At 32.4% G+C, this 12901-nt stretch overlaps 1 long non-coding RNA gene across 1 annotated transcript; it reads left to right on the top strand.

Moving 5' to 3' along the window:
* The first annotated feature begins 3750 nt into the window (after positions 1-3750).
* LOC143042273 (uncharacterized) lies at positions 3751-11035 on the top strand. The gene is made up of 4 exons (XR_012967929.1): positions 3751-3976; positions 7216-7377; positions 9252-9361; positions 10968-11035. It is a non-coding gene; the product is annotated as an uncharacterized LOC143042273 (long non-coding RNA).
* The last annotated feature ends 1866 nt before the right edge of the window (positions 11036-12901 follow it).

Genomic DNA, 12901 nt, shown 5'->3' with positions numbered 1-12901 from the left:
TTTATTGGATATGGTAGATCTGTTCTTGCTAGTGCCTACAATATTCTTGGAATAGCTTCACAACTATTAGGAGACAGTGAATCTGCAGGACAAGCATTTATGCAGTCACACGAAATATACCCTAACGCAGATATGTAAGTCTGTAAAGAGACTTTCGTTAATGAGCGTATTGTTATTTTAATTAATTAAGTATCAATGGGACAAACGTATTCCAGATTTATTTTTTAAGTGTTTCCTAACAGTGTTCACCTTTTTGATAAATCCATCTAATGATATGAAATACAAAACCAGGGATGTCAAAGTACTTAGTTGCAACAAAAACATTTATAAACTTAACTGAAAATGTTTACCGCTAACATGGCAATGTTTGTGGATTGCTGTAGGTAGATGTGATGATTCATTCATTTGTAGTTTAAAAAAAATGTTTTATTTAATTTGTTTAACTATTGTAAAATGCAATAATATAAGACATGTTATATAAATAGATTATGTTGACAATTGAGAGTCGAGAGCATACATGTATAAGTACTAGTATCAAAATTAGACACTTATTCTGGTATTTTGTTAAAGGGGGATTTGTGTTTTCTCATATTGTTCACGTTTTTGATAAATCAACTTAATGTAATGAAATGAAATGTAATGATATATGATATAAAACAATGATGATAATCATATTATTATAACAACGATTCATGTAAAGGGTCAAGAACTGTTGGCGTTTTAGACCACTTGTATCCAGTCACACTGTCGGTGTGGCGGAATGTTGCATCTCTAGCCTGGTGAGTTGTGTTTGAAGTTCAACTTTTACTTTGAACCCACTTATAGTAGTAGCGTTCGACTACCATCTGATATTTATATGAATATATACATTACCGCAAGTCTTGAGTCGTTGCAGCTAAAAAAAAAGTTGTGTATGATTGTCTTTATTGATATTTGTTGCTCAAAAACTTATTTATTGAATTGTTTAATAACAATTAAAACATGTAAAAGCTGATTGATTTATTGAGAAAAAAATGTTCTTATTTGTACAGGAAATTATTCAGGTTTTTCAAGGATCGATTGAAAAGCTTTGTTTCAGGATGGGATATTTCATCAAATTTGATTTATTTTAAGAATGTTGACCTTATTTTTACAGGAAACTATTTAGGTTGATCACGGATCGAATGAACATCTTTGTTTCAGGATTTGATAATTGCATGTTCTGATTTCGAGATAAAAATCCGTGTTGGGGAAATTTCTTTCGGTCATACCGGTTTGCCTATTATTTGCCTTTAGGTTGTAAAAAAAACTGTTTCTCAAACAACACCTCTTATGGTGACAATTCAATTTTTATTGATATTTTGTTTTGTTTACCTGATTGTTTCATGCATTTTGTCGAAACACAGCTTGAAAATGTAATCGGTATAAATACATATGAGTAACGGCCAGATTGAATTCTGAAAAAGTGAAGGTGTGGGTAGTACAGATTATTAGTATTAGTTTAAAGTCTTAGAATATAGAGGTATATAAATGTTGAGAATATGCTGTACAGTCTTTTGAACTATGAAGATGTTGAAAAAATAAATACCGGTACACCTTAAATTGCGTCGTCACTCGTAGTTTCATAAAATACGGTTATATCGTTAGGTCTCGTCTTTTCCACTAATTAAAATAGTTATCAAAGGTACCAGGATTATAATTTAATAGGCCAAATGCGCGTTTTGTCTACATACAACTCATCAGTGATGCCCAGATCAAAATAGTTATAAAGCCAAACAAGTACGCAGTTGAAGAGCTTTCAGGACCCAAAAGTCTAGAAAATTGTGCCAAATACGACTGAGGTAATCAATCCTTATAAAAAAGTATTAACCCCATACTAGGTTAGATAGTTTGATACTTTGTAAGTCAGACTACAGAAAAACTCAAAGGATAACCATAGGTTTTAAAGAACTTTACTGCAGCTGTCTGATATTAGTATCAAGTAAGGTATTTGATTTTGCCCGATATTATATTGTGGACACACATATGATTAAAACACGTATTCACAAGTGCAATAAACCAGTAAATACCATAAATTATTAATGTTGAACTGTTTAATACATAAGTATATTATATAATGAAAAAAGTTGGCGAGCACACTCTTGTCAATTGTTACCAAATTGGTCAAATGAATAATCCTCTTGTCTACCCTGAGTTCTACTGTCAAATAATGTATTTTATGTGATCCTGAAGGATTATCCTATGTATATTATTCTTATTTTCTGATCATAATAATATTTGGTTCATCAAAATTATGTAGTAACCGCGCATGTTGATTGACCGTTAACAATTTCTAACGAACAATGTTATAATTATAAATGTCGTTTGAGCTTTAAAAAATGTTAGTCCTATTCTGTAACGATATGAAGCGAATAGATACATTAATGTATGTCAGTTAACAATTGATGCTCCATTTCTCTCTGCATGAAAATAATTCTTTGTTATAAATATATTTTTTTTTACTGAAAACGCAACATTTGGGGTATACACATGTTTTCATGGTACTTTAAACGTTAATCTTTGGGAACGTACAAGTAATTTATATTAAAAGAGGGACGAAAGATACCAAAGGGACAGTCAAACTCATAAATCTAAAACAAACTGACAACTCCATGGCTAAAAATGAAAAAGACAAACAGAAAAACAATAGTACACACGACACAACATAGAAAACTCAAGAATAAACAACACGAACCCCACCAAAAACTAGGGGTGATCTCAGGTGCTCCGGAAGGGTAAGCAGATCCTGCTCCACATGTGGCACCCGTCGTGTTGCTTATGTGATTACAAATCCGGTAAATAGTCTAATTCGGTAGGTCATATTCATGAAAGGGAAGGGGATTGTAGTTACGACGTAAGGAACATATCCGATATCATTTGTGAAACGGTTATTCCATAACGGTCAACCAACTCGTGATGGCGTCCGTAAAATTTACGAAGGGATGATTTCAACTTCACTATTTGGAACTCTTGGTTTAATAGCTTCCTTGTGAGCAGCAAACCTCTATCAAGAAAATCATGATAGGAAATGCAAGCACGGGAATATCGTACACAGGAAAAATTGCAACATATGTTGATCATATGTTTTCAAAACATATGAAAAACATATGAAAATCATATGTTTTTCATATGTTTAGGACAAACATATGATAAACATATGTTTACAATCATATGTTTACATATGATTTGAAACATATGAAAACATATGTTAGCAAACATATGTTAACATATGTTTTATGACATATGTAAACATATGTTTACAAACATATGAAAAACGTATGATTTTCATATGTTTTCATATGTTTTAAAATACATTAATGAAAATTGGAGAAAATGTCTAAATTAGTATTGAAGCCTATCATCCTAACAGCAGAGCTTTCTAATTAATTTAATAAGAATGTAAAATAAGTGAATGAGTTATGATTAATAGATAATAATATGAATAATGAATAAATATTCTTTACTTTTTATAGTTTGTTCTTTATTCTAAATTAATTTTTATAATTATTATTGATTATCCCATTATTCTCTCTCTGTTTTTCATAACTATTCTGCATTTTTTTTCTTATTCCCTTTTCTTAAATCCCTAATTTTGATTCCAGACCCTCGTATTACGTACTTGGCACATCGAATTCGAAAACCAGGAAAACTCGGAAATATTTTCACCGTTATCGTTTTGTGCATTATGACGCAAACCATGGACGCTCACGCGATCATCTGCAGCAGTCTACAGCTGTTTTTAAGTTTTAAGAATGGACAGAGACAGATTTTACTTCTTCTTCTTCTTATAAACAGATAAATTGAATTGAGTGACTTGTCGATTAACTAGAAGAAACCGGGGAACGAAACATAGATATGAAAGTCTAGAGAAAGTCAACGCAACGAAAGTTCGAAATGTCGAAAGTGTTTTGTTTTCATGGATTACGTACATTTATGTACCTTAAAAGGGCAACGAATGGTAAATATAATAATGCACCTTTTTTATTATTATAATTGGCCAAAACAGGAAGATGTGTGTGCAATTTTTTCACAATAAAACTATTTGACTGTTGATTGTAAACCGGAGAACCGGTATATCACAATACCAGCTCTGTCTTAAATATGCTTGATCACCTACAGTGGCCTACATTAGAATTGAGACGAATACAAACAAGACTAGTGGTATTCTATAAGATCATACACCAACACATAGCAATTTACCCTAAAGATCTTCTTTTTAAATCAGACAGTAGAACAAGACATAAACATACCAACCACTTTACACTCAGCCACCAAGGCCTGCCAACAATTATAAGTTAAAATACAAGTACAAATGTAGTCTAAATAATAATGAAGTCTTGGAAGCTATTATACTTAATTTTATTTACATCTATGTCGCAGAATGGCTGCGTCAATGCAAAAATTAAAAATAGCCTTTCTAGACGTCATAATAATTTGGACTACATGTTCATTTGTATCTTACAAGTTGACTTCAACAATGAGCAAAGTGCATAATGCAAAGTCAGCTTTATAAGTCAAATGAAGGAACTTACAGACTGATAATGATTTTAAAACAAAACAAGGAACAAATAAACAAATATGATATACAAGTATAGCAACAAACTACAACATGAACTTCTAAATAACAGGCTTCTGACTTGGGACAGAAACGTACAGCATGTACATGTACAGGATGTGATGGAGTCAAACCAGTTTGTTGGTGCCAAATTAAACCCCCTCCTAACCTTGGATAGTTGTGTGAAAAGGGCTTAACACATTTGCCATCAGATATGTACAACATGTACAAAGCAAAAAGACATCTAACAAAAACATAAAGCAGACAGGGTACATGTATTTATACATCACCACAGGCACAACAAAAATAACCTCTTTAAGTCCAGATTTGAGAGTTACCTCTTAGTTATTACTGATAACTAGTTCAAAGCTAACAACAAGTTATTTACCACCAAACCTTGCCTGGTTAAGGTTTATTCCAGATACAAGTAGTAACTGCAGCATACAAAATAGTTCAGGTTTTGGTGTAAAATGTATGTTTATAATAGGGCATGAATGAGTCTGCAAGTCTGTGTCTATCAACATGATCAAGGTTCATTTGACCTTGTCTTGATCTCATTTACACTGACCAAATTTAAACATCATTATGTATCTATATAATACTAAAATTACGAGGTCCAATTTGTCAGCCGTCATCATGTAAAAACGACGAATCACAGAATTCAACTTTATATATAACTAATATAGTACAAAGGTGTAGATTAAAAATTACACCACTCCAGGCCCTTTTGTTTTCCACGTAATTAATATTGCCAATAATTAAGAAGTTCCGGGTCGAGTCCGCTACCGATACCAATAGTATATTCACCTGTTACCTATTACCTTATCTGTACGTTCCGCATCTGACAGGCGCACCACCAAACGTTGTATTCAGGACTAATATGCTATATACACGGGTCATAACCACAGGGTTGACACTACTAAATTGTCAAATTGTTACCTATTGTAGTATTTTAATCAGTAAGACTTTCTAAGATAACAATACGAATACTAAAAATCTGGACTAAAAATAAGGCGTATAGGTACAGTTTTCAATTTGTTGGTGGCAGGGGCGGATCCAGCCATTTTAAAAAGGGGGGGTTCCAATTGAATGTCCCCATTCAAATGCATTGATCGTCCAAAAAAAAAGGGGGGTTCCAACCCCCGGAACCCCCCCCCCCCTCTGGATCCGCGCCTGGGTGGGCATGACGTAAAACAGCAAAGCAAAGAATTCAACTTTATTTATAACTTATATAGGACAATGCTGTTGATTAAAAAATACTCCATTCCAGGACCTTTTGTTTTCAAAATAATTAATATTACCAATAACTGATAAGTTCCAGTTCAACGGGTTCAAACAGAAAGACTTGAAAGCAGAGAAAAACTGTGCATCTTATAATCGACATGACTTTATCAGATGACAATACTAATACTCAAATAAGGCTTGCGCATAGTTGTATACTTCAATCAGTCACGGACCCGTGATATCACGGGTGTGTTCTAGTTATTGTATACATGTACATGTAACTTCAAATTTCAAAAGAGAATGGAAACAAAAAATCAACAATTTTATTAATTCATTTGTAAAGGAGCATAACTCTTGAAATGTATAAGTAATTCCTCTAGAATTCAAAACTTGATCTGTGTTACAAAGTGTAAATTTTATGTGGTTTAATATAAGCATTGTGTGCATAGGCAGATCCAGGGGGGTGCCCATGCCCCCCCTTTCGTGGGAAAAATTTGGTTGATTATATAGGGAATCACTGAAGCATGACTGGAGAGGGCCCCCCCTTAGGAAAAGTTCTGGATCCGCCACTGGTTTGTAATTTTCGTTTTGAAACTACAATAAGAAAACGGAAACAAAAAAATCAGTCATTTTTCAATTTGTAAAGGGTATAAATCAAGAACAGTAAAAGTGATGCCACCAAATATGAACTCGATCTGAATTTATAGATGTGGAATTAAGTGGTGTGTATATAAGTTTCATAACATTTGGTTGAGGCAAACTAAAATTAGAGAGAAAAGAACAATAAAAATTCAGCAATAGCCAATACATAACTGAAGAAAGGTAAAAGTAACACCAGTGACCACCCAATTTTTTGGGACATACATGTACAACTAAATGTATGTACTGACGGATGGACAAGGTTAAAATTTAACACCCCCTTGCTTTTCAGTAATTACCAAACTGTCTCATATAAAACATGTAATACATTAATACATGTACATGTCTGTAATAACCATGGTAACTAGGCCTTACATGTTATACATGTACATGTACAAATGTAACAGCTAAGTTTAATCCCTTGAAATCCCTTGTCTCATTGACTAAAGAAGTTACCATGGTTGATTAAAAATGTATACATTTAATTTGAAAATTAGTTATAAAGGCTGTGTATTTAGTTAAGTACTGCACATATAAAGTTGAATTCATACAACAAGCATATGGATTTAATAAGATGGATTAGAACATTTAAATAATTTAATACTTTTATATTATACATGTATATATACTAGTATAATTTTTTCTGGGCAAGTCTAGATCTGTTGGTCTTGTTTTAAAAGATCAAAATAAGCCAATTTTGCCATATAACATGTATAAAAATATTTAAGGCAATTTGTCAGATATTTTAACTACATTTCATTTTACATTATTTCTTTTAGCATTTTCTATGGAAGTACATGTACTTCAAGAAGAAGAAGAAGTTAAGCAACAGAATGGAATTCTTTGAGGCATTGCTTTCTAGATTATATGATGGATTCATAGATTTTCATATTGATTTATGTGCATATGAAGAGCAGCCGGCAATTATTTTATGACGAGAGGTATGTACATGTAATAAAAAGGATACCTTTGTTTGAATATTTTGTTGTTGTCAGACTATCTACATGTTACACATTTTGATTTCGTGTAAGCTGTGAAAAAATATTTTTTCTACTGGACCATTTTATTGAAAATAGCATTGGAAGCTCTATATACACTCCATTGCTTGTTCTTTTTATACAACCACAAAAAATTTTTGGGGATTGTATAATGGTAAGGTGTTGTCGTTATCTGCAGCGTCCGAAGACACATTGGTTTCCGAACAATAACTTAGGTTTAAGTGCATAAATCTTTATGAATTTTGTTTAGAAGGTCCAATACCACAAAAAAAGGTTGGGATGATTTTGGGGATGATGGTCGGAAGTCCCAACCGTTTAGGAATTAGGGGCCCAAAATGGGCCAAAAACAAGCATTTTTCTAGTTTCAGGATAATAGCTTGTTTACAAGTATTTCAATTGCCTGAAATTGTACCACAATGTTTAAAACCACAAGTACAAGGTTTTGATTCAGTTTAGGGGTCATGGGGCCAAAGTTTAGGAATAAGGGGCCAAAAACAAGCATTTTTCTAGTTTCCAGACAATAACTTGTGTGTAATTGTATAGATCTCTCTGAAATTGTGCCACAATGTTCCATATAACAAAGGGAAGGCTGGGATAGTTTTGGGTTAGTTGTCCAAAATATGCAGGAATTAGGGGCCAAAAAGAAGCATGTTTCTAGTTTCCAGACAATAACTTGTGTTTAAGTGACTCATAGGCGGATTAAGGTGGGAGGTCCAGACAGCCCTGCCCCCTCCCCCCTCCCTCTTTTCTGGGAAAATTTTGGTTGATTATATAGGGAAACACTGAAGCATGTCCGGATCAGTCCCCCTCTTAGGCAGTCACTGGGCCCCCACATATGAAAATTTCTGGATCCACCATCAAGTGTATGGATCTCTCTGAAATTGTACTACAAGTTTCCATACTACAAAAGAAAGGATGGGATTGAGTTTAAGGGTTATTGCTCCAAGGGAGATTTCAATAAGTTTAGGGGGGGGGGGGGGATAGTTTGTTTTCAACTTTTTTAAGGGATTCCTTTTTTTTTCAAAATTTTTCAAATTTTTGATTTTTGAAAAGTTTCATGCAATAATGTTCAGCAAAGTAAGATCTACAATGGTCAACATAACCAAATTTTCAATGGACCCCTTAAGCAGTTGTTGCCCTTTATAGTCAATTTTTAACAACTTTCTCGTAAATTTTGCAATCTTTTCCTCTTTTGTGTTTTGAGCAAGAACTAAAGAAGATAAAGAGAAACTTAACAGGCTATTAATAAAATATGTTTACAGGAGTTTTGCCTCTTGGAAATAGATATTGAATTTGTAAGGAATTGCATCCCACACATGTCTACTTTTCTTGTAGATCATTTTTATAATTTATGAAAAATGTTAAAAAAAAAGAACATACTTATTTGTTGTGGTTATTGCTTTTTGACAGCAAATTTTATATATCCATCAATTGGTGGAGTACATTGAAACACTGTTCTTTAATTAAATGCATGAAGTATACAGATGGTAACACAAATGACAACATGTTATGTTCATGAGTTTAATATTTATATATAAATGTTGTATTTCAACAATTTTGCCTATGAAACAGCAACTCAAGATTTAATAAACCAGAGTTAATGCCTAAATGGATTTTTTAAAACTTAGGCAGAAGAATAGTTTTTTATATATACATGATATATGAAAAGTTCATGCTATACATATATTTGTTGATTGTTTATGAATTGTTTCCATTAACTCAAAAGTAAAAGTATTAATTAGTGGCATCAGTTCATACTACATGTACATTTAGTTTTTGTCTGGACTTTTGGATTAACTTAAAATTTATAATTTTAGCTTGTTACCAAATGAAAGTAAAGTGCAGTATTAGAATCACTGGGGTACATGCTACGGTGTACATGTACATGTAGGTGCAGATGTCCTGTAAAAAAAAAACTGGTATCAAAGTAAGTTCATCTGTAGAATTGTATTTGATTTAAATAATTTAATGTTATCTATTCAAAACTTTTTCAAGTGTAATTGTACATGTATACAGTTGTTTATTTTTCTGTCTTTTTGATGTCAAGTATGGATCGAGGAATCCTTACCAGTCTCATCTGCTTCTGCTGCACACGCATGAGAAATGAGAAGCTCAAATGTTTATAGCATTTGCATCACAGACCGTATATTATGAATTGTATATATTTAACATGATCAAAAGTTGTTCTTGTCTTGAATATATACATTAAATATTTGCCACTGTACCTTAAAATAAACAAGAAAAATTAATTTGATAATTTTCTTTTAACCGTAGAGCGTTTTTAAAGAACTAGAATATTGATATAAGGAGATGGCGTATGATCCTCAATGTGACAACTATCAATTAAAAAACTAAAGAACGAAGATAAAACATTTACTGGTCACTGTTCAGCAATGAACAATAATCAAAATCCATACCATAAAGTAACCTTCAACTTGTCAAGTTCACTACTTTTGACCGATTGACTATTTTCAAAAGAGTTATGCCCCTTGAAAATATTAAATAAAGGAAAATGGCCTTGTAAGCCCTCTCATCGGTTCAATATTTTATAAAACAATTATTATACTGTAAGTAATGCCCTTGCAGGTCTGTTTGAAATATTTCGTATACAAGAAAAAGAAGTTATTTTCCAAGCACACTTTTTTATTTATAATTTTTTTCAAGTGCCTTTTTAGCTCATCTGGCCCAAAGGGCCAAGTGAGCTTTTCCCATCACTTGGCGTCCATCGTCGTCGTCCGTCGTCGTTAACTTTTACAAAAATCTTCTCCTCTGAAACTACTGGGCCAATTTAAACCAAACTTGGCCACAATCATCATTGGGGTATCTCGTTTAAAAAATATGTGGTGTGACCCGGCCAACCAACCAAGATGGCCGCCATGGCTAAAAATAGAACATAGGGGTAAAATGCAGTTTTTGGCTTATAACTCAAAAACCAAAGCATTTTAGAGCAAATCTGACAGGGTAAAATTGTTTATCAGGTCAAGATCTTTCTGCCCTCAAATTTTCAGATGAATCCGACAACCCGTTGTTGGGTTGCTGCCCCATAATTGGTAATTTTAAGGAAATTTTAATGTTTTTGGTTATTATCTTGAATATTATTATAGATAGAGATAAACTTTAAACAGCAATAATGTACAGCAAAGTAAGATTTACAAATAAGTCAACATGACTGAAATGGTCAATTGACCCCCTAAGGAATTATTGTCCTTTATAGTCAATTTTTAACAATTTTTATAAAATTTGTAAATTTTTACTAACATTTTCCACTGAAACTACTGGGCCAAGTTCATTATAGATAGAGATAACTGTAAGCAGCAAGAATGTTCAGTAAAGCAAGACGTACAAACACATCACCATCACAAAAACACAATTTTGTCATGAATCCATCTGCTTCCTTTGTTTAATATTCACATAGACCAAGGTGAGCGACACAGGCTCTTTAGAGCCTCTAGTTTTAATTATTGCTCCTTGCTAAATAAAATATGTGCAACTCAGTGGACATTGAAACTCTGTTCTGTTATTTTTATTTTCAGGAACTGAAAAGTAAAGAAACAGAACCAAAGAACATTCATTTTAAATTAATACAATATTGAACTCCAAAGTCAATCTAGTTGTCTTTCTTAATTATAGATATAAGAAGATGTGGTATTAGTGCCAATGAAACAACTCTCCATCCAGGTCATAATTTGTAAAAGTAAACCATTACAGGTCAAAATACAGTTTTCAAAACAGAGCTCACACGAAACAGCAAGCCATTAAGGGCCACAAAAGCGGCAGCATACACTAGCACCTGTAATAGCTAGCAGTGTAGACAATCACATATCAATGTGTATGGTGATATAGCAATAGAAATATCACATCCATCAGAGGGAAATAGAATATAGACAATAGAAATATCACATACATCAGAGGGAAATAGAATATAGACTGTCACAATAGAAATATCACAGACATCAGAGGAAAATAGAATATAGACAATAGAAATATCACATACATCAGATTAGAATAGATTATCAACAATAGAAATGGTGTATGTCACAGAGACAAACATACGAAAATAGAATATAGACAATAAAAATTTGATATGTCATAGAGAAGAAAATAGAATATAGGCAATAGAATTAGGGTATGTCAAAGAGGCAAACATAGAATGGGATATGTCAAAGAGACAAAACCATGAAAATAGAATATAGACAATAGAAATGGGATATGTCAAAGAGACAAAAATTTGAAAATAGAACATAGGCAATAGAAATGAGTATGTGAAAGAGACAAAAATATGAAAATAGAAGAGACAACAACTTAAAAAAAAAAAGTTTTACTAGATATACAATACAAATTATGGAGCACTGACTGTGATAATTTTTTTTCTGCATAAAGGAATGCTTATGTATACAGTTGCTTTTTATTTGTTAAGAGCTTTTGATTTTGCCATGTATTTTCTGTGGAGTCAAGTATTTGGGGTTATTAAAATCATCATATTGAAGTATTTACACTCAAAATGAGTTCCTGACAGAAAAAAAGATGAAGAAGAAGAAAAACATCAAAAACATAACCATTAAAAACAAACCAAATAAAAATACATATACATGAAAAAATAAATGCATTTGAAAAATAAAAAAAAAAAACATAAAAAAAATATTTATTTAAGACCAATATAAAAACATGTGAAAACATATGTTTGGGCCGAACATATGAAAACATATGTTTAGGCCAAACATATGAAAACATATGTTTAGGTCTGGGATGAAAACATATGAAAAACATATGTTTTTCATATGTTTTTCATATGTTTACATGTATGTTTTTCATATGATTTTATAAACATATGTTTTTCATATGTTTAACATATGTTTTTCATATGATCAAAAACATATGTTTTCATGTCGGGCCTAAACATATGTTTACATATGTTTTCAAACATATGAAAAACATATGTTAAACATATGAAAACATATGTCGCAATTTTTCCTATGTATCAATTGGGAGATATATACCCCGTATGCAGGTGCTGCTGGAATGTTGCTACTTAGAAATGGAAAGTTCACAATTGGAAAGCTGAAATCATCTCTTTTGTCGTAAAGTTTTGTTTTCAACCGACCCTCATTGTCAATTTCTAGATGTAAGTCAAGATATGAAGCCGACTTAATTGTATCTGTAGTATCCTTTATCTCTAGTTCGATTGGATAGATGCGTTCCACATAGTCACCAAATTTTGAATTGTTTAGTGAAAGAACATCATCTATATAGCGGAAAGTAGAGTTAAAGGATATTGCTAACTTCTTGTCTTTCTTCCTAAGAAGTTCCTGTATGAAGTCAGCCTCATAATAATAAAGAAACAAGTCGGCGAGTAGAGGGGCACAGTTTGTTCCTATTGGAATGCCGACAGTCTGTTGAAAAACACGTCCTCCGAACGTAACAAATATGTTGTCAATCAAGAAATCAAGCATCTTGATAATATCAGTTT

This window comes from Mytilus galloprovincialis, chromosome 8, assembly GCF_965363235.1.
Source record: "Mytilus galloprovincialis chromosome 8, xbMytGall1.hap1.1, whole genome shotgun sequence".
In the NCBI taxonomy this organism is placed as follows: Eukaryota; Metazoa; Mollusca; class Bivalvia; order Mytilida; family Mytilidae; genus Mytilus; species Mytilus galloprovincialis.
Note: the sequence above shows the minus strand (reverse complement) of the source record. Positions and strands in the feature narration are given on the sequence as shown.